At 35.8% G+C, this 23,137-nt stretch overlaps 1 protein-coding gene across 4 annotated transcripts in view; it reads right to left on the bottom strand.

Annotated features, from left to right (window-relative positions):
• GRIK2 (glutamate ionotropic receptor kainate type subunit 2) overlaps nt 1-23,137 on the bottom strand; it is a 933,693-nt gene that overhangs the window by 593,277 nt on the left and 317,279 nt on the right. For all 4 annotated transcript variants that reach the window (XM_072965660.1, XM_072965661.1, XM_072965662.1 and 1 more), the window contains 2 exons: nt 16,055-16,208; nt 15,283-15,353 (listed from right to left, as the gene is read on the bottom strand). The gene's annotated coding sequence lies outside the window, so the exon portion shown is untranslated. The remainder of the gene's footprint in view (nt 1-15,282; nt 15,354-16,054; nt 16,209-23,137) is intronic.

The raw sequence follows: 23,137 nt of genomic DNA, 5'->3' as shown, positions 1-23,137 counted from the left end.
TTCCTAAAGATGGTAAGAACCTAATTTTTTGTTTCAAAGGTCATTCTATTACTTGTGCCCTGGATTCCACACTCTCCTACATCCTCAAGCATTTTGATCCTACAGGTTAGCAACTCTTCCTTAAGAAAGAGAGAAAAAAGGGAAGGAAGGAAGGGAGGGAGGAAGGAAGGAAGAAAGGGGGAGGGAGGAAGAAAAAAAGAAAGAAGAGGGAGTAGGGGAGGAAGAAAGAAAGAACTTCCCACCTCTCTTCAGCTACAGTCCCATTTCTTTGCTCATCTTCAAAGCAAAAGTTCTTGAGCCATCTGACCTTGTTTCTCTCTCCCTACATCACCTGTCTGATGCACTCTGTTTGGTCATCTGTCCCTTCCATTCCACTGCAAATGCTCTTGCCAAGATTACCAACCTGCTGCATATTGTCCAATCCTGTGTTCCTGTTTCTCTCTCTCCCTTCCTGATTTCTCAAGAGCATTTCACACTTGTAGACTAACATCACTTTCTTGAAATGCTTTTATTATTGTTGTTGTTGCTGTTATTATTTTAATATTTGTTGTACCACGTTTTTCTGCCTTTCTTTTTCAGTCTCCTATGGGCTCTTCCTTATCTTGCTGATGTCTAAATGTCAGAGTAGTCTAGTTTTAGACCTTCTCTTATATCTCCAAGTGAATTAATCCAGTGTCATGCTTTTAAACACCAACTATATAGTAAAGACCTAAAATGTCTTATCTTCAATTCTTCTCTCATAAGCTGTAGAGTCTTACACTGAATTCCATTTGAAAGTCTAATAGGACTAAGTCCCAACGAGAGCTCTAAGTCTACCTAAACTGTTTTACTTTCACTCCACCCCATAAATCATGAAGAGCAGTAACGTCTACTCCATTGTTCCAGTCAAAACTCTGTCACTCATGATTCTCCTCCTCCTCTCAGCACAATTTCCACAGCAAATTAATCATCGAGTCCTGTTAGCTCTGTTAGATCCTGTTAGCTCTCCTGCCAAAATAGATCCCAAATCTGCCCATCAACCTATGCCTACTGCCATGACTTTGACCCAAGCCACCACCATCTCTCATCCAGTCCACGGCAACAACAGATTAAACTGTATCCTTGCTTTATGCTCTGGCCCCAGCAATCCATTCTTCACACAGCATCAATGTGATCTCATGTGGTTTGCCCCTTATTAAAATTCTCTAATAACTGTTCCATTCAATGAATTTTTGTCATACTCAACTCCTTACCATGTTCCTACGAAGCCTACTTACGTCTCTAACTTGACTTCCTACCAAGTTCACCCTTTCTTGCATGGTTCAGTAACAGTATTTTTTCCCTTTTCCCTGAACACACTATGCTTCTTTTGGCCTCATGGCCTTAGCGCTGATTTGCTCACTATGTCACACTTCCTATGTCCCCTGCCTGGAGTTCTCTTGCCATAGATCTTCATGTGGTTGAAATAGTGTCATCTTTAAGATCTTAGTTCAACTGTCACCTTCTCCAAGATGGTGTCCCTGGCTATCCAGCCCCACCCACTACCCTCCAACACGTTATCCTGTTCTCATCTTAGCACTTATCACTATCTGCTTTGCTAGAGTATAAGCCCCTTAAGAGTGAGGACCCTGATTTATTTATTTATCACTCCATGCCAGGGCCTAGCACAGAACAGGTAGACAACAAATATTTATTGATGAAGCCTTATTATCCCACAAGCATTATGCAAAATGTAACTAATTACAAAGGTTTTATAATTTCTAACCTGTAAAGTACCACATTGTATAATATTTACCATATATTTTTGTTCATGCCTAATTACTAGTTAAAATATTACAAAAAATATTTCTCCAAATCTATAAGCTTTAAAACTGCCTTTTTCCCCCCCCAAGAGATAGAGTTTGATAATTAGATACAAGGAATAAAGTGATCACTGTAGATGACCAATGTAAAAGGAAGCCTCTGTTTGGCTAGTGATTGGTCAATTCCAGAAGATAGCAATTCCATCTGATTGGGCTCAGAAGGGCCAGGGCTTTTAGTGCACACACCAGCAGGGTGTTGGCCCGTTTGCTGTCACTACGACAAAATTATTAGAATATCCCTTATATTCTAATTATTTCTTCTTTTTCCCAAGATTACTCATTTGTCACCATTTAAGGCTCCGGCAGGTAATCCATATTCAATATTCTCCTATAAAGTCTGATGATGAATTTAAAGTGTTACTTTTTTCTTGGTCCTTACACTTCTTTTAAGATTGAAGAAATAACAGGTCTCTATTGAATAAATTATATTCAAACAACTCATTAGGTGTTTTGCATATTTATCTCACTACATCTTCCCAAAACAATCCTTCAAGGAAGGTATGGAGACTGACACTGAAGGGTCTTCAGATCCTCAGCCTAGATGTGACTGTTAAGCATAGCTCTGCTTCCTTCTAAAGTTCATACACTTTTCACTCTACTCCCTAGAAGTGACTCTAATAACAAAGAAATACCACTTTTTAAATTAAATGTACTAGGAGAGATAGGAGGCCTTCTCCTGGCCGTGTTTACTTTGACAATATGCTTGGTTTAACATCCATACCATCAAGGAATCTTCACAATAGTGTTCCCTATTTTCTATAAAAGTGGTTTTATTCCAGAAGGACAGCTCTGAAACAGTTTGAAAGTAAACTAATTTTCAGGGCTTTATCTCAGCATATTGTTGAAATGTCTTGTTTATATGTCAGTTTTGTTATATTGTTTCATACAGAAAACAAACAAAAAAAGTTTTGTTTTTTTTTTTCCTGGTTGAAATATCTTTTAAAGAGAAAAGAATCCTAACTTTCAGCTCCACTGACCCTATGTAAACTCTTCAAGTTCAAAACTGATTTCAAGTTTGGCTCTTTCTATTGCCTGCAATAGAAAGGTGAGGGAAATCTAAGATTAGACCTTCAAGTGTGGGAAAGAGAGATATAATGGATAGGAAATGGGAGATGTGTGCCCCAGCTCACACTTCTACTGCAAAATGAGAACCACCACTTTGGATTAAGATATTTTTAAAAACTGCAGAACACTGAAGAAGAAAAAATTCTAAGACTGTGATGAAAGTCCTCTTGTATATTAAATATATTAATTTATATACATCTTGTATACTCCTTAATGCAGAACTGGAACACATAATCTGAATATAAAACAAAACAATTAAATTTCCACACAAATGTAAAGTTATGTTTACAGAAGAATGCACAGTGTTTCTTAATATAAAAAACAAGAATATTTCATAGTGTGGGTACTTGTTACAAGTACATAATAATTTCTGCATCTGTTTCTTAGCCTTCTCTATCTCCTTTCAGAGTACACAGACATACAGTGATTTTTCTCTTTGTCGAAGAAAGGACTACAATTTATAAAGCTGCCCATTGAGTGTTTCGGAGCCATAGCCAAAAGCTATTTCAAAATGAGGACCGGTTTCTTTTCTCCCTGGGGACAGACAGCATGATGCTTCCTCAGCCCTGCATTCTAAGCCTTTTCTCCTTCAGATCTTGTTCACTCCTAGGCGTAAAAAGACATGCTTCCACTATTAAAACACTGACAGCAATCAAGGTGGGAGTAAGTCCATTTTTCATTCATTTCATGTTAAATTTAATCATCTGTAGTTCTGTAACAATGAATTTGGCCATACACTTAAAGAGAAACAAGAGATTTCAACCACTCTATTGGAAAAGAAACAACTACCAAATCGTCTTCAGATATGGGTCAAGAACAGGTCACTGTGAGTATAGCTGAACATAATTGACATACATTCATAATTCCTGGTATTGTCTCCATTCTTGTCAAAGAGTGTGCAAGGAGGATGCTTTAGATACCAGTGGTTACAACCACCTCATCTGCCTGACCCATCACTGTGTTCTCTCAAGCCTGGCTTCCCCTCCATAGTATCTGCATCTGCTAGAGTAAAACAACAATGCTTTTTGTTACTGTTGCAGAATTTTCCCAATATAGTGCCTTTTTCATATTTTCATAGAGCTTGAACAACCTGCAGATGAAGTCTCACATCCCTTCAGACTTCCCATGTGGATTCAAACACAATATGCAATTATGTCATTTCTATCAGTACAGAGAAACCAAGAAAGGTTAATGTTCCACTCTTTTAATGGAGTTCTTTCTGCATCATACCATTTTATTTCTCTGCAAGAAAAAAAAATGCAGTTATGGATGGTAATAAAAGAACTGAACCAAATAGGCCTGGATCGTGTTAGTGATACTGACTCAAGCCTTGTCTCTTGGATTATTCCTAACTTGCTACAATACAAGCTCCCATGAAGCTACCAACATTCTTCTTCACTGTTTGGATTTTCTACCTGTTTAACTTCCCCAGGGTGGGAGGAGGAGAGGAAGAAGGGAAAACAATACATTTTGCATGCAAATCATTTGCTTTATAAAGAACAGCAGTGTTAATTAATAAGTTTCAAAAATTCTTAATATTAATCATATTTTGAAACAGAATTAATACAAAAATATCTTAATAAGTTACCTTAACTACTATTTTAGTGTTTTTGTTTGTTAGTTGGGGCAAGGGGTGTGTGAACTTTTTATTGGATTCATGTGGCCATTGCAGATTTCTCTCCTCAGGACCAAGATTCCAGTTTGCTGCTTAGAACAGACTTAAGTTTTGCCAAAAGCAAATGCATAAACATTTCTATAGCATTACTGGTGTTCCCTGCCTGTCAACTGCCATACCAGGGCTCTGGCAAGGATAAGACTTCACATAAAAGAGAGCCAAGCAAACCTGTGGGTTGAGCAGAAGCCAGGGACTTGCACAAGGACAGCTGCCAATGAGATAACAAACTACGTAGCAGGAAGGAACATGCATCTGAGATGAGAGGTGAATGAGAGTAAAAGGAGGAGGGCTGACAGAACCCATGCTCTGAGGATTAAGATCTTATCAGCAGAGATGTTGACTCAGATACATAAAGAGAGAACACTTGGGACCATATCTAGGTAACAAAAGACTTGAAGTCAAGGATAGGAATCCAGACAAAGATGGTACCAACATTCAGCACAATCAAGAAATGAACTATCTAACCATGAAAAGATGTGGAAGAGTGGTCATTATTTTGAAATGTACAGAAACATCAAATCACTATGTTGTGTAATAGGAACCAACATAGTGTTGCAGGTCAATTATACTTCAAAAACAAACAACCTCACAGAAAAAGATCAGATCTGTGAGGTAGAGGGGAGGGGAGGGGGAATTGGAGTTTGTCAAAAGTATAAACTTCCAGATATAAGATAAGTAAGTACTGTGGATATAATGTACAACATGATAAATATAATTAACATTGCTGTATGTTATACATGTAAGTTGTCAAGTGTAAATACTGAGTTCTCATCACAAGGAAAATTTTTTTCTATTTTTAAAAATTTTATACCTATATGAAATGATGGATGTTCAACTAAACTGGTGGTAAACATTGCATGATGTATGTAAGTCAAATCATTGTATTGTATACCTTATACTTATACAGAGCTGTATATCAATTATATCTCAATAAAACTGAAATTTAAAAAAGGGCACCATTGAGAAAATAAAAAGATAACTCAGAGAATGTGAGAAAACACTTGTAAACCGTATATTTGATAAGGGACTTATATCCAGGACATATAAAAAACTAACAACACAACAACAAAATGACAAATAACCCAATTAAAAGTGGGCAAATGATTTCAATGGACATTTGTCCAAAGAAGATATTCAAATAGCCACTAAGCATGAAAATATGCTCAACATTAGTCATTTGGGAAATGCAAACCAAAACCACAATGAGATACCACTTCACACTCACTATAATGGCTAGAATCCAAAAGTCAGATATTAACAAGTACTGGTGAGGATGTGGAGAAACTGGAGTGTATATATTGCTGGTGTAAATGTAAAATCCTGCAGCTGCTTTAGAAAACAGTTTAATTCCTCAAAGATTAAATTCAGAGTTACCATATGACCCAGCAATTTTACTCCCAAATAAATATCCCAAGAGAATTAAAAACACCTTCACCCAACAACTTGTACACAAATGTTCACAGCAGTCTTGTTCATAATAGCCAAAAACAGAAACAACTCAAATGTCCATCAACTGACAAATGGATAAACAAACGTGGTATATGTACATTAGAATGTTATTCAGATGTAACAAGGAAGGAAGCTCTGATACATATTACAATATGGATGAACCACACAAACACTATGCTAAGAGACAGAAGTCAGCCACAAAAGGTCACATATTGTATGATTTCCTTTGTATGAAATATCCAGAATAGGCAAAACCATAGAGACAGAAAGTGGATTAGTGGTTTCTAGGCGATGCAGGGAAGGGGAATGGGGAGTGACTGCTAATGAGTACTGGGTTTCTTTTGTGATGATGTAAATGTTCTGGGACTAGATAGTGAGGACTGATGCACAATCTTGTGAATACAATGAAGAAATGTTTTAAAAGGGTAAGCTTTATGATACGTGAATTAAATTTCAACAAAGCTGTTCTATTCATCAAAAATGGATTAAAGACCTAAATGGAAGATGGAAGATCTGAAACCATAAAATTCCTAGAAAAGAACATAGGCACAACTTTCTTTGACATAAGTAATAGAAAATTTTTTTTGGATCTGCTTCTTAAGGCAAAAAAAAAAAAAAAAAAGCAAAAAAACCACAAATGGGACCTAATCAAACTTAAAAGCTTTTGCACAGCAAAGGAAATCATCAACAAAATGAAAAGACAACCTACAGAATGGGAGAAAATATTTAGAAATGATATGACCAACAAAGGGTTAATATCCAAAATATATACACAGTTCATACAACTCAGTATCAAAAAAAGAAACCTAATCAGAAGTGGGCAGAAGACCTGAATAGACATTTTTTCCAAAGAAGACATACAGATGGCTACCAGGCACATGAAAAGATGTTCAACATCACTAATTACCAGAGAAATGCAAATTGAAACAATAGTGAGATATTACTTCACATGTGTCAGAATGGCCATCATCAAAAAGTCTGCAAATAACATATGTTGGTGAGGCTGTGAAGAAAAAGGAACCCATATACACCGTTGGTGGGAATGTAAATTGGTGCAGCCACTGTTAAAAACAGTATGAAAGCTCCTCAAAAAACTAAAAGTAGAACTACCACATGATCTGGCAATTCCAATCCTGGGTATATATCCAGAAAAAAAACAAAAATACTAATTTGAAAAGATACATGCATCCCAGTGTTCATAGCAGCACTATTTACAATAGCCAGACATAGAAGCAACCTAAGTGCCCATCAACAGACGAATGAATAAAGATGTGATATATGTGTGTGTGTGTGTGTATAAAAAATGGAATACTTTTATATATTTTATATATGTAAAAAAAAAATATATATATATATATATATAAAGTGGAATACTACCAAGACATAAAAGACAATGAAACGATGACACTGGCACCAATGTGGATGGACCTAGAGAATATTATGCTTAGTGAGAGAAAGATAAATACAGTATGATATCACTTATATGCGGAATCTAAAAAATAATGCAAATGAATGTATATGCAAAACAAAAACAAACTCAGAGGTATAGATAAAGAAGACAAACTTGTGGTAACCAAGGGGAAAGGGTAAGGCAAGAAGGACAAGTTAAGGGTATGGAATTAATAGATACAAACTACTATGTATAAAGTTGATAAACAACAAGGAAATATTGTACAGCACAGGGAATTATAGCTTTTATCTTGTAATAACTTATAACGGAGTATAATCTGCAAAAATACTGAAACACTATGCTGCACACCTGAAACTAATATTATAAATCAACTATACTTCAATGAAAAAGAATTTAAAAAGTGTTAAAATCCCATTCATACTTTTTTATATTGCCTACATATTAAAATGATACTATTTTGATACATTGGATTAATAAAGTGTATTACTAAAATTTTTTAAAAGCTGTTTTGTTTAAAAAAAAAAGATATGGAGGAATCTCAAAGGCATATTGCTAAGTGAAAGAAGCCAATCTGATAGGTGACATACTGTATAATCCCAACTATTTGACATTCTGGAAAAAGCAAAATATAGAGACAGTAAAAAGATCAGTGGTTGCTAGTGGTTAGGAGGGAGGGATGAGTAGGCAGAGCACAGAGGACTTCAGGGGCAGTGAAACTATTCTGTGTGAGACTGTAACAGTGGATATATGTCATTATGTATTTCTCAAAACCCACAGAATGTGCAATACCAAGAGTGAAGCCCAATGAAAACATGAACTTTGGGTGGTAATGACGTGTCGCTGAAGGTTCATCAATTGTAACAAATGTACCACTCTGGCGGGGGACGTTGACAGTAGAAGAGAGAGTGAGTGCGTGTGTGTGTGTGTGTGTGTAAGGGTTCAGGAAGTATATGGGACCTCTGTACTTTCCATTCCATTTTGCTGTGAACTTAAAACTGCTCTAAAAAATAAAATCTCTTTAAAATATAAGATGGTGCCATTAAAGTCAGAGCAGGATCAGCAGCAAGACCGCTTCAGCACTGACCTAGAGCATCCAGCAAAAAGAGTACCAAGCATGCCTTGCTGTCCAGGGCCACGCTCAAGTTTAGGGACAAGGAAACAAGATAGAACCCAGAGTTGTATGATAGTGCCAACTCAACTGTCTCCTCCCAAAAGTCACATTTTGAAACCCTAACTCCTATTGTGATGCTATTTGGAGATTGGACTTTTAGGAGAGAATTAAGTTGAGATGAGGTCATAAGAGTGGGGTCCTCATCATAGGGTTAGTGTTCTTAAGAAGAGACATAGCACCCTCTCTCTCTCATGCGAGGGCGCAGTGAGAAGGCGCCCATTTGAAAGCCAGGAAGGGAGCTTTCACCAGAACCCAACCGTGATGGCACAGTCATCTTGGACCTCCAGCATCCAAAATAGTGAGAAAATACATTTTTGTTATTTACATCATCCAGCCTGTGGTATTTTGTTATGGCAGCCTTAGCCAACTGAAACAGGTCCCACTTCTGAACCAATGTCCCTAAAGGCCAGTCTAAAATTCAGATGTGGTAGATTTTGACCAAACACTTCAATCCTTGCAAAGTTCCAGGCCTTTCTATCTCTGCTCCAAAGGCAGATGCATTTAAATCTTTCACTAAGTGCAGAAGAAATTGCTGAAGGCAAGGAAAAGTATTTAGGTATCTTCAATCCAAATTGCATGGCAAATAAGTACTATTACTCTAGACGAATAGCTATTCTTCAGTATAAAAGATGTGAAAAATCTTTAAGAATATAAAAGTAACCGAAGTGGTGGATGTACCCACAAGTCCCCTGAGCCCTTCTCTCTTAAGTGAAAATGCAAAGGAAAATAAAGGAAACATGGATAAATATGATGATTTATTTTATTTGTTTTTAAAACCCTGTGATTAAAATCATTTCAAGGAAGAGTTGCCCTCTGGCTTTTCTACTCTGGGATTTGCTGAATAATTCCACACTCATCACAGCCACTGTCCACTTATTCTGACTCTTATTCCCAGAGTAAAACAGCTTCATCGTCAATATATATTCAAAAGTTGCTCTACTGTTTTGTTTTATTGTTGCTCTTCCCTCAAGGGACAATGATTTGAGCCTGGGGATGTGCCCCAGGTAATGGCACACTGAAGCTTTGTGAAGGGTGTGGTCAGGGCCTGAGGATGGGGGTGTGGGTTCAAGGCCTTGCCTCTGTGACGCAACCCAGGTGTTTCGAGCAATATGATCACGCCCTGTGCTTTCGCTAGTTGCAGTAAGAAAATAAAGCTCTGAAAATTCTTTTTTGTTCTGATGTCGAAGGTGACAATAACAATAATAGAAGCCAAAAATTCAATTTCAATTAGAGAAGAATCTCAACATTTGCATAGGCATTAAGAGAAGGAAATCTGAGGACACCCTAGCAGAGAAGGAAGGATGGGGAAAAGTAACACTCAGGGGCACAGGCACAAGCTAGAAATTACATTGACTCCTGGGGTCAGCCTAAACTGTGGATATGATGTTACTAAAGTGCCACTCACAGTGATTTGGCTGCCACAGCTCCTCCCAGCCCTGCATCAGCCCGTATTCTGCCCTCCCAGGATATCATGTTCTACAGACAACTCTTCCTCCCCAGTATAATAATTCATTAAAATGCCTTCTTGTACTAGGGCCATGTATTAAGGGCCTACAAAGGGCTAGCCACATTCTCTTACTTAGCGCAAGACAGAAATGACCTTACTCTGAATTTTTCATTCAGAACAGAGATTCACAGCTAGTAACTAAGTTGAATAAGGCAGCAAAACGAGCAAGGATGAGAGATGGAATTTTACCCTACGTGTCTAGGACTACAGCCCATTTAGCCAGAAGTGTGTGGTGCTGCGTTGGGATTATAACTAGTAAGCCATGTGACACATTATTTTATATTAAAATAAGCATGCATGGCTATTTTATATAACATAATGCGCCAATTTTACAAGGATTTTAAGGTAAGACATGGGACTTCAAAGAAACTTCTGGGTGTATTCGGCCTCCGTGGGTTCCGTCCCAAGTCCTCTTTTAGTTTCATTCTCCTTCATTGTTGGGTTGAAAAGTGGGGAGTATGTGCCTTCCATGCAACTACTTTGATAACAGAGTTTCAGCTTTTATAAATATATTTTCTGAGGACAAATGGAAGAAAGCATGACAAATAAAAAAGCTGAGACACAGAAGAATACTTAAAATGCAGAATCTTTTGTGTTTTGGGTGACATAGACTCCAAGTTCTCATTTCTTTCCTGTCTCACTGGGCACTAGACCAGACAACCGGGACAGCCGGCCTGATGTGGATTTGAGTTGCCATCGTGCTTCAGCTCAGGGGCCTTCTCAGGGTCTCCCCACAGCCTCCCTCCTTGCCCCCTCTCGGGGAAGAGCACCGCATCTGGCCCTGGCTCTGCTCCGCTTCAGCTCCGCAGCCATCCTGGCCTGAAGAAACACCTCCCTAACTGGCTCCAAATACCACCCCCCTCCCCCGGGAAGCCACCTCACACTAACCCTACAGACGCCTTCGCCATCTGAAAGCCAGGGACATGTGTTTGCAGATCCCGCCCCATGGTCCTTTCTCCCTGCAGCAACCCCAGCACCTGACTCGCCCCTCTCTGACTCCTCCATTCCTTTGAACCACAACTACTGTCCCCACTGCTAGTTTAAGATGAGCTCACCTTCCAGTCTAGAAGAGCACGAGAAGCTGGTCTCCTGCGCATTCCAATGGCCTCCATGTCTGCTGACATCACCTCATCAGAACCACTATCTCATGACACCTGACCAGGCTCAGGCCATCACTACCTGGCAGGAGCGTTCTACCAAGGCAAGAAAATTTGGCAACTACAGCTGAGAAATCATAGGGTTTTACCCTTGGTTTCTGTAATCCAAAACCAAGTAAAAGCCTATTCTATACAGTAGACATAGAGTTTTTAAAATGGAGACAAGATCTTGGAACACATGTCTGAGCCACATGTCTCCAGAAGCACAATCTCCTTTAACTCTTTTTCTCTTCTCTCCACTGTGCTCCCATCAAAATGCCCAATCACTGAAACAGATCCTACGGCAGTTTACAAGGAAGTGGTGAATGAACAGTGAGCCTAAACGTCCCTCCCCAAATTAGAACTTCTTCACTCAGATGAATCTCCTGTCAGCGCAGTGGGTGGAGGAGCTCCCAGTGCAAGCAGACTAGCAGAGCCAGCAGCAAAATTCATGGAGTCACATGGCCCAATGCATTTACCTGCTGTCCTTTTACCTTTTGAAAAAGGCTTCGCTCCCCTTGGTAAAACAGTGAAAGCAGTCTTTCAACAGCAAAGAACATATTTTTAAAACTATAGTGGAAAGTATTCAAATATAGAGGTTTGTCTCTCCTGGTTTTCCCTATTTTTGCTTTGCCGCAAATTCTATAATGAAAAACTGGAAAGAAATAACTCTTCATTGTCCGCCTCCCTTTCCAAATGAACGTGCAAAACTTCTGGTCTTCCCTTCCATCAAAAAATTACTAGTTTTTAAAGCCTGCAAAATGTGACCCAAATTCACCCCATTCTGTCTTCAATCACAATAGCATAATACCCTTTCATTTTTTAAATGAACATGACTTTGGTGGAGAAGTCTTTTATTTTGATACAAATCTCATTCTGCAGGAAAACATGAATAGTCAATATTTCCTCATGTATCATGCTGTTCATCTATAATAACCAATTTATTCAGAGATTTATTACCTTACCCCAGCCCACTGCTTAGCACTGACAAAGCTGATAAGAAATTCACTATATTTATCAAATCACAACCTTTTGGTGAGGTTAAAAAAAAAGGTACACATAAAGATGTACAATAACTGTATTTTCACATAACTGGACACAGAATCACAGTGTCTTGAAACTGACAGAGGACCGTAAGGAGCCAAGTGCTGGCAAACCTGCCTGAGGGTCTCCTGGGCTCCTTAGGAGAGCTTCTCTTAAGCAGAAACTGTATGTACAAAAATGCCAACTCCTTCATATCTTTGACAAGTATGTGTTGGTGTTAAGTTCTCATTAAATGCAAATTTGATCTTTTATAAAGTCATGCTTAAAGCTAATATCACAGTGCATCAATTAGACTTCTGTATGCTTTTAGGAGGCTGAATAATTGCATTCATTTTGAAGCTACCTTGTGATATGTCTAAAACAGAAATTTCATCAAGTTTAACTAATAACAACACAAGTCAAATTCCATTCCCAGTATGTAAATAAAGTCATCCCATTATTGTTTACTTACTTGGTTCCCTTTTCCTCTGAAGAATTCTGATCCTTGAAATCAATAGCAACTGATTTATTCTGCAGTAATGTTTTATTTACAATGCATGAGAAATGAGGTGTTTCGGAAAAGAAGGACTGTCTGTCTTTTAAACCATACTTTCAAACCTTAAAAATTTTAATCATAATAACATAATCTTACAATTATATTTTATACATTTCAATTACTCAAAGAATATACATTATCAACTGTATTTTAACCCTCTCCTCCACTCTACCAGATATCTAAAATAAGTATTTTCACTCAACAGAGAGAAAAAAAAAAACTAAAGCTCAGAGAAGTTAAATGACTTTCAAACAGACTTATCTTATAAGTGGAAGACACAATATCAGAATCTTCAGACTCCACAAAAAGAGTTCTTTTCGCCAATAAAATCTTTTGCAAATATACTTAGCTCCCTGCTTTATAAAATAGAAGTTTCTCAAAATATTTTTAACTTTTCTTGATGAATCAAAATTTTTATGAACAACTGACAAACTGAACTATGCAGCAATATATTGCTATTTTCTGCTCCTTGAAGTATGAAAAATTGCTTTTCCCAACACTGTATAATTCCAGAATGCTGTGCTGTTCTAATTGGTGCGCTTTAGTCTTAAATAGGCACTAAGAACCCCTAGAGGGTTACTGAGTCATGCAGAACCTAAGCTGCCCTTCCACTAAGCGTCCTCAGAACACCGTGGGGTTTGAAGGCCGTTTCCCTCCCGCTCCACACTGTCCCCTGCGCACACTCTCACCACTGGCCAGGTAGCAGCAAGTTGTCCAAGTACTGTTTCTGATTCCCAAAGGTACTCCTCGTATCATCTTTTCCTGTTGTTTTTATTGCTCCCTCTCTGTCCTCTTTAGTCTTGATTTTTAAGTTATTCCATTTAACGTCCAGGGAGGGTGTTCCTTTCTTCGGTTTGATTAACTAAATAATTACTGCATGACCTATTGCCTTTTAGTCTTTATATCTGTGATTCTTCTCAGCACTTTTTTTCACTGTTCATACTTAGAATATATATACATATTTTTTAATTTTGAAATTTAAATTTGTAGTTGCTTAAAATTGTGGTTACAAATAAGTGGGGACGTTGCTGTTCTAAATAGAGCAAATTATTCAAAACATTTAATACTTAAATTTCCCTTACATTTGTAAAATGAAATGACATGTTAACTCCCAGTGGTAGATGAAGTAACTCAAGAATATTTTGTATCCATTTGATTCCTGACATGGTTTCTGGTGTGAAGGTTGCGGAATGTCTGCAGTGGAATAATGAGACCACAGAAATGTTATGGAGTAGAGAGCTGTAGCAACCATCTGAGGCCCTGAACTTCTGAACCTCTTCTTTCTGAATCCATATATGATTCTCCCAAGTACGAACCACTTTCCAAGTTTATTCCTTGCACATAAACTACAAATCTATCTTTTTTTCCCACTTAAATTAGTATATAGTAATGAAAATTACTGTGAATGATAAAATTCTAGGGATAGCCACCCTAAAATAAAATATCAACCCTTGGCAAATTTGGCACTTTATAGACCATTAGAAATAATCTCAAAAGACGTCACATAGACTTTGATATAGCAAGGTGTCAGAGATGAGAATCCAAATTTTTATACTGAAACCAGTTTCTAGAAAGGCAGAGTGACTTATCTAAGGTCACACAGTCGGGGAGGGTAGTGCCAAGGTTGGAGACCACCTCTTTAAGTCTACTGATATTCAGAGCATATCTGGATGCCTCACAATTAAAATTTAAGATCATGACCTATTAAATCACCAGAAAGAGGCAATACAATGATTCTCAAACTGCACTATAATATTGGAGCAGAATATTATTTTTCTGAACAATGTTAGCCATAATAATTATTTTAAAATATTAACAAAAATAAATAAATAAAAAGTATTAACAATGATAAGCTAATAGCCAATGAGAAATTTCTAACGTGTAAAAATTGCTCAAAGGAACAAAAAAATAATCCACAAAAAAACTTAAAGTGGAACTAGTTAGCACATTTGCTATCATAAACATCCTATTTCTATGCTGCATCAGAAAAGAAGGTTCCAAAGCAGCAGCATCATAATAATCAATAAATATGTATGTGATGCATGATGTAATTTTAATACTGAACAAAGTAGTTTCCAGTAAGCTTGTATCTACATGCCCAGAGTAGCAGGTGGAAAAGAAAACTGTCTCCATGCAATTATTTTATGTGTCTAGCTTAATTCATTTTTAACTGAATTGGCTGATGGAGTTGGAAGCAGGTGGAGGCAACCTTTGCCCTTTAGACAGTTACAGTCTAAAGCAGACATCGTTGGTACTGACAGTGACCCACAAACTGAAGAATGTAACTCAGTCACACAGAGAAGGTAGTATGAATTTTATCACAAAAGTATGTAGAATTAATCCAAAGAGAAAATATGCAGAAGTACTATAGATTTGTCTTAGTTGGCTCAGGACTTTAGCAAAATACCATACACTGACTGGCTTAAACAACAGATATTTATTTCTCACAGTTTTGGAAATCCACACGGTCATGTTCTGGTGAGAGCCCTCTTCCTGGCTTGTAGACTGAAGCCTTCTTTCTGTGTCCTCACATGACAGAGAGAGAGAGAGAGAGAGAGAGAGGATAGAGTTTGAGATTGAGAGAGAGTACACTCTTTGGGTCTCTTCTCATAAGGGCATTAATCTCATCATGAGGACTCCCCACCCTCATGACCTCATCTAAACCTAAGTACCTCCCAAGGGCCCCATCTCCAAATACCATCATCACGTTGAGGGTTAGAGCCTCACCAAATGAAGTTTGGAGGAAACAAACATTTAGTCCATAACAAGAGCAAAGTGTCAGGTTTTGTGATTTAATGGCAGAAGTAGATTTTATCATCATCTAATAATTAGCATGCTTAAAGTATCTTTTATATATATATATATGTTCAAAAACATTACTTATAATTCAATAGATTATGTCTTGCTTTTCCTTACAGGTAATTTTAACTCCATTGGGCTAACTATAGACAAACTGCTTGTCAGATACATGAAATATCCCATCAATTTCTCACACAGTTCACTCATCTGCAGTGATAAAACTGTATTCCACATATTCTTTGGGGGTGAAAAAAATCACTCTTTGCTTGATCCTGAATCACCTCCTTTATGTTCTGTTACCTCTTACGAGTGATGATGCAGATTATGTATAATCTTTATATATGTATTACATCAGAAAATGAGATGCACTTGTCTTGAAACCATTCTGGCATTAAAGCAGTGTTTCATGCTGCCCACTTACCTGCTTTTTTGACTTAGGATAAACAAATCCTTTAAATAAGCACAAACCCATTTTAAAGTGCAGCAAACCAATATATCACTGGAAAATAACCAGGGCAAATAAATAAAACTGGCATTGTCAATAAGGAGTGTGTGATTCATCTTGAACAAAGATGCTGAAAGGGGAAAAAAAAACACCAATGTGAGAGTCACAGACTGTAATGGTTGTTTGAATTGTACCCTTACCTAGCAAAGAATAAAACAATCTTTAGACATACAAATAAACATTTTCTCCAAAAGTGGAAGTCAAATCTTGTAAAGATAGTTGAAAATGAATGATTAAACAATTTACGTAAAACCCGAAAAACAGATTTATTTTTGGCAAGCATTTTCTCTCAATGCACATTAGAGAATTCAGAATGCATTTAGTATAAATAGATTTAAATGTTGAATGATTTCAAGTCCTAAATGTACAGCTAAAATATTTAATGCTTTGCAGTCTTTATATGTCAAGTATTTTGAACTTATAGACTACCATTGACAAACAATCATTAGCCATTCAACTGGGGGGAAAAAAGAAAAAGAAAGAAAAACAACTAGATTGTTCAATTTCTTAAAAACATGAATCTATTTTAGAAAGAGCTGAGGCTAACTGAGGACGTTAAATAAGTGGTAAGAAAAATAGGTCTCAATTAAAACACTTTGTTCCAAAGTTCGTTAAAAGATGTTTTAGTACTAGCTTAATACTCTATTAACTTGTGTTAATCTGATTATGAAAAAAAAATCTCTGTATAGAAGCCTGAGAAACTTAGTTATATTTACATAAAGTAATTTGAAGAATATTGACCAAAAAGGACATATTAGAAAATGAAGATTCCTTTATTTAAATCCCTTTGAATTCCAAATTCCAAACTTAATATAAAAACTCAATATCTCAATGAAACTTGAGGAGTCGCAATTCTAATATATATATCTTATATATAATGTACTCTAAAAATACAGAGTATCTTAAAGGCATGAATTTTGTAACTATTTTCAAATATATACAATAAAACTAAAATATTCATTAACCCTATATTGATAGTTCCTGCAGTCTATTTTTTAATCAGATTAATTTCCAATATTTTACTTAAGTTTATGAATTGTTTATTACCAATGTTATTTCTAAAATGTTTAAGAAACATTAATTTCAGAGTAGTGCAAAGATCAGTCAACTCCAGGTTTATTAATCTGTATCTTTAATAGGAGGGTATTTCTAAGCAAAACAAAACAAACCTAGCCCCTGCCCATTTGTCTAAGTCCAAAATTAATTTAGATTTTAGGAACTGGTATTGGTGTGGTTTTATTTCCAAGAGTGCAAACTCCAAGAGGGTATTTTTATCTGTTTTACTCATAACTATATCTCTATCATCGAGAATAATGTTGAGCACATGGTGGGTACTGAAGCCTTTGTTGAATGCTGAATAAATGGATTGTAATCCTAGTTCTCCTCCTGGAGAGAGTCTGTTATTCTTTTCTCTGGAAGACTGAGGCTTGCTGGAGAGAAGTTCTACAATCTGACTTTCTCATATGGCCCAGACTTGTCTCAGTCTCAAAGTCAGTATTTTCTCAAATAATTGGGTGCTGTTATTTTCAGAAATAAGATTTTAGTATACGATGTTGCTTTTAATCATGTTGAATTGCAGGATCTTTTAGAATGCATAAAGTCACTTGGGTATACTTAAAGAAAAAAGCTCCTTGCTAAGCTTCCTCCTCAAGGAAGTTAACTGGCTAAGTGCAAATGTTCCAATTTATTCAGTGTAACCAGGAGACTGATGTGAGCTGGAAATTTTAAAATGTTCCAAGGATTAGCATTTCAAAAAGACATATTACTAAATCCTTTTTAAAAAACTCCTCACCCTCAATTTACTCTGAGAACATTCCTCAAACATTAGTAGAAATAAAATGTTTCAAAAGATAAAATAAAGAAAATCACAAAGGTTAGAAAAAGTGACTTTTTTAAGCATATCTATTGACAGAGTTAATAAGTAAAACACTGCATGGAGTTCATCTCCTTCAAGGCAATGTATTTCAGATCTCATATAAGAAAGATCAGATTGAACATTTTGCTATCTATTACCCAGGAATAATCCATCATTTTTTTTTATTTCCCAGAAACTATGTTTAGAGATGCTGTATACATTCTTCAGTTTAACTTGTAGTCCTGGATCTCTGTTAGATGACACCTAAAATATGTCTCAGGGATGCTTCCTTTTAATCTTTTTAAAACTCTATTTCTACTTATGTTTTTTAAAAATATATTCTCACTGTTACAAAAAAGCAAACATTAACAAGAGGTGTGAGTTAGAAATTGAAAATACTCAACCCTCAAAATTACTAATTATAAATAGGTAGTGAACATACTTCCTAATTTTTTTATTCTGCATATACTAAAATGGGTGTATTGTGTTTATAGACAGATAGCCATGCATGTATTTTTGTACAAAAAAATGTAATCTTACCAAATATAGTGTACTATATTGTCCTTTTTCTGTCTAGCAACTTATCTTACAAACCTTCCCATGTTATTACAAGTGGATAAGTCTCATTTTGTAAAATAGCAGCATGATATTTTATGACAATAAAATATCTAGTATCTGGTAGACATGTAAGTTTTTCCTCTTTTTCCTTTCTACAAGTGAACATTCTTGCACTTAAATCTTTCTTGTGTATTTCTGTAGGAGTTTTCTAGAAATGGAATTTCTGGGTCAAAGAGTATATATATATATATATTTTAAAAATTTTAACAGCCAAATTTCTCTAGAAAAAAAATTGTATAAATTGACCCCTTTCACCAATATGAATGAGAACATAGTACTGGTGTATTAAGTGTTAATGATTTTAATACTTGAAAATATTTTGGGTGATAAATACTGTATTTTAATTTGTATTTTAACTATTGCTAAAGTTACTGGGTAGTTAATGTAATTTATTTCTTTGTGGATTATTTAAGAACTCTTTGTATACTAGGGATATTTACCTTTAGCCTCCCTTATTATTGCAAATATTCTTCGTAGGTCGTTGCTTATTTTCTAGTTTAGTCATGATATAAACATATATATATATATTTTGCCATAAGATGGTTTGTGCCATTCTCAGTAAGATCTTCCCTATATACAAATATGTACAACATAAATATATCCAAAGGTGAGAGAGTAGCCGCAAAATATTTAGCACTATCACAATCTGAGTTTAGAGTTATACACTAAAATGGTAGAGATAGATAGATAGACAGATAGATAGATAGATAGATAGATATAGACAGACAGACAATGCTATATATTCTGTGCAACTAGGATGCCTGTACTAGTTTGTACAAACAATATCAATTCTGCCTCTATGTTTTCTTTTACTTCTTTTATGGTTTAAATTTTTATCTTTAAGTTCTTCATCCACATAAAATTTGTTTAGTGTAAGGACTGAGATAGGGACTATAACCCAACTTCCCCAAAAGATAATTATTCTATTATCATTTATTTATCCATTTTACTCCAGTGATATGAAATGCAATCTTTGTTCTGTGTAAACTGTATTTTAGGGTGAGACTGTTTCAGAAAGACAAAGCAGCTAGGGCAAAGGCTCTAGTGCACAATACCAGGAGTTTTCAGGAAACAGTAAGGAAGCCGATATGATGGGAGATGTGCGTGCTTGCACAAGAGGAGCAGCTGATGAGGTTGTGCAGGAAATGGGACAATCTGCATCATGTAGGACCTCCTAAACCAATCTGCTTCTGAATTACTTTTTACTGATTTCCTTTGTTTTGCTGGTTTGTTTGTTGGTAGCGAGGAATGGGTATAGATTTTTAAAAACCTCCCAATTTATCTCATTGTTATTTGTTCATTTAAGTTGTCTTTCCTTTTTAGATAAATTCTGAACATTCATATTTTCAAAAACACCTATTTTATCCATGATTTTTTCCCAAATTTATTAATATGGAAAGGTGCAAAGAAATCTCTTAACATTTAAAGTATATATTTCCTCTCATTTAATAGACATTGCTTTTTAAAATAACTATTTATGCTTTGACTTCCCTTTTTTCCCCCTTCATTAAGGTATCCAGTAGCTTAGTTTTTTTCAACCAGACTTTTTCAAGAAGAGCTTTTTGATTTACCTATGCTGCTGTCTTCCTGTTTTCTAATTCATTAATTTATAATTTTATTTTTAATAATTATTTTTCTCTGTATTCTTTGAGCATATTTTTATTCCCCTAATTTCTTGAGTGTGATATTTAAGTGATTCATCTTTATTGTTTTGTGTTTAATAAGTTAAGTGTTTAATGCTTGGTATTTTCCTGAGTATAGTCTTAGCCATATCCTACAGTTTTTAATTTGTTGTGTAGTATGTTTATTTCCCAAAATTCTACAATTTGTTTTGATTTTCTTAGATCCAAAAATGAAATTGTGAGCCTAAGAGAAATTATTTTTTTTAAAAAAAGAATTGAATTGTATATGAGGAGAGGAGTTTTTATGTGGTTTGTTTTATTGTTTTTTTTTTTTTGGTTTCTATTTTTGCTATAATCTGAATGCTTTACTGCTTTTGTCAAAAATGGGACTTTTACCACTTTTTTTTTTTAATCTTGAAGTTTTGGATTTGTGATCAATATAAGATTCTTTTTAAAATTTTAATAGGTGCATTTATACTTAACAGTAAATCTGAAGTTAGCATTTGAAATCTATTCAAATTTTTTTCTGCTCTTATCTGAACTGATAAGAATCACAGAATAAGCTGAAATAACTACTCATCATTTATAGAATAAACTGAAATCATTGCTTGACATTAATGAATTGAGCCTATCAATGCAATCAAATCCATTCACCCAATCCAACTTAGCCCCAAGAATGTATCAGGCATGGAAATGATTTTGTGAATGAGAAAATTGTGGACAATGACCAAAAAAAGGACAGAGGGTCACATACAAAATCTCATGAAAGAACATAGTAGGGAGAAATTAATTCTGAGAGAAGAATAAATGAAGGCAATAGGGAATCATTGCCTTTCTCTAACAGGGTCTCCAATATATATTGCTCAACATATCAGCCCATGACTGAGATTAGAAAAAATAAGGATTGTCATTTTATACATATCGGGTCTCAAAATACCATGAAGTCTGTGCAGTAGCTGTCATGGTTTGGATTATAAACCCAAAGTCGGAAATATTTCATTACACACTTTCCAATGCAGATTTTCTGGCAACACTTACTAAACTATTTCTCAGATAACAGCAACCCCCTACCCTGCTTCAACCCACACAATTGAAATAGATATGTCTTAAGGGAATTTATATCTAAAAGCATAAATCTCTGAGGCCATATTAAAAGCTAGTAAGAAAAAAAGACCATCAGAAAGAGAAAATAGTTTTTATAAAACAAAATGGGACATTTCCTTTATTATTAAAACATGCCATGGAACTCTAGGGATTGTGGCGCTCAGGTGCAGAATAATGAGCCTTGATTTGGCAATGGAAAATTCCATGAAGGGTCCAATAATACGTTGTGCTTCATTAATGTAAGAATTTTTACATTTATACTGTGATTTTCACCCTTCATTATCCCCAAATGCTTTATTAACTGAAACTACTATGAAGAAAATCGCACCACCGAGAAGTTCCCTGTGATATATTTTTAAATTAAAATATCAAAAACAATTTTGTTTAAGGAAGGGAGAACAAAATGATGCCTAAAGAGAAGCTTTATAAATATCTAAAGTCAGCAAATTTTAGCACCATCATATTTTAAGTTTAGATTTATACAGAGTCATTTATTTGCCCTGAGAATAAGGACAAAGGGCTGGCCTGAGGTGATGGTTTAAGAGCGGATTTGGACATCTAACCTTCTGCCTTATAAAGTCCCCGTGAGTGACAGTCTCTGGAAGACCAGATGTAAAATTGCTACACGACACTTCATGTAATCTCTGTATGAGCGGAGCGCTCGTACAGAGCGATGAGCCTCTCTGTTGTCTGCCTGATCCCCTGCCCCTGACAAGTACGCTTTGACTCTCACCAGTCCCCTTCTCTTCTACCAAGGGTTTCTTTGATGCTCCAGATAGAAGGAATGTAGGTAAATAAAAGCCCTCTACTGTTTATTTCCTCAGGATTTATTCTATGAATGGGATTTCTTGGTCAACAGGAATTATAATCCTCAGGACTCTCTCTCTATATGTTGCTCCAAACCACTTTCCCAGAGGGCTATCCTAATTTGGAGTATGAGAGTCATTACCAAACTGCACCCTAGTCAGTCCTGAATATTACCTGTATGTAATCTTTGCCAATTTAATAGACAAAAACCATATATAACTAATATGTTAATTTGAATGTCTTTGCTTACAGTGAAATTAAACTTTATTTTCTCATAGTTAATAAGCTTTGTATTTCTTCTGTAAAATGTTCACATCTTTTAACCATCTTTTTTTAATTATAGTATTTATGTTTTGCTATGCATTATTTGATTCTATAACCCTTTGTCATATTTCAACAATTTTCCTTACAATTGCTATTCATCTCTTACTTTTGTTTCCAGTGATATTTTAGTCATTCAGTAGGTATTTACTGAGCATCAACTGTGTGCCAATCACTGCTCCAAGGTCCGGAGAGACAAGACAATATTTTCTACAAAGCTAATAAGATAGAGAAGGCCTTGATCTCATAGAACTTACAGTTTAGTCAGGGAGATAGGTGTTAATCAAGAAAACAGTAAATAAATAATATAAGAAACAATGTAATAAAAGTGATGTTCAAATGGTACAGATAATTTTCACCTGCCAGAATGCCACAATATATGTGTTATTCATTAATTATAAAGTCTAGGCAGGGTTTCTCAGAATTCAAAAACTAGAGGGCTTTTTTCTTGATAGTTTACTGTTTAATAAAAGCTTCCCTTATCTTCCCAAAAGAGGGTTCTCAACTCTAGCTGCACATTAGAAGCAGCAGCTTTTTCAGTACCCATGCCTGGCCGCCCCTTCCTACACTATGAACTGGGTCTTGGATGAGCGCTGGGCATAGATTTTTTTTTTAAGCTTTATAAGCTAATGTGAGTTCAGCGTTGAAAATAAAGTGTTGAGAAGGCACTTA

Source organism: Vicugna pacos, chromosome 8 (genome assembly GCF_048564905.1).
Source record: "Vicugna pacos chromosome 8, VicPac4, whole genome shotgun sequence".
Taxonomy (NCBI): Eukaryota; Metazoa; Chordata; class Mammalia; order Artiodactyla; family Camelidae; genus Vicugna; species Vicugna pacos.
Note: the sequence above shows the minus strand (reverse complement) of the source record. Positions and strands in the feature narration are given on the sequence as shown.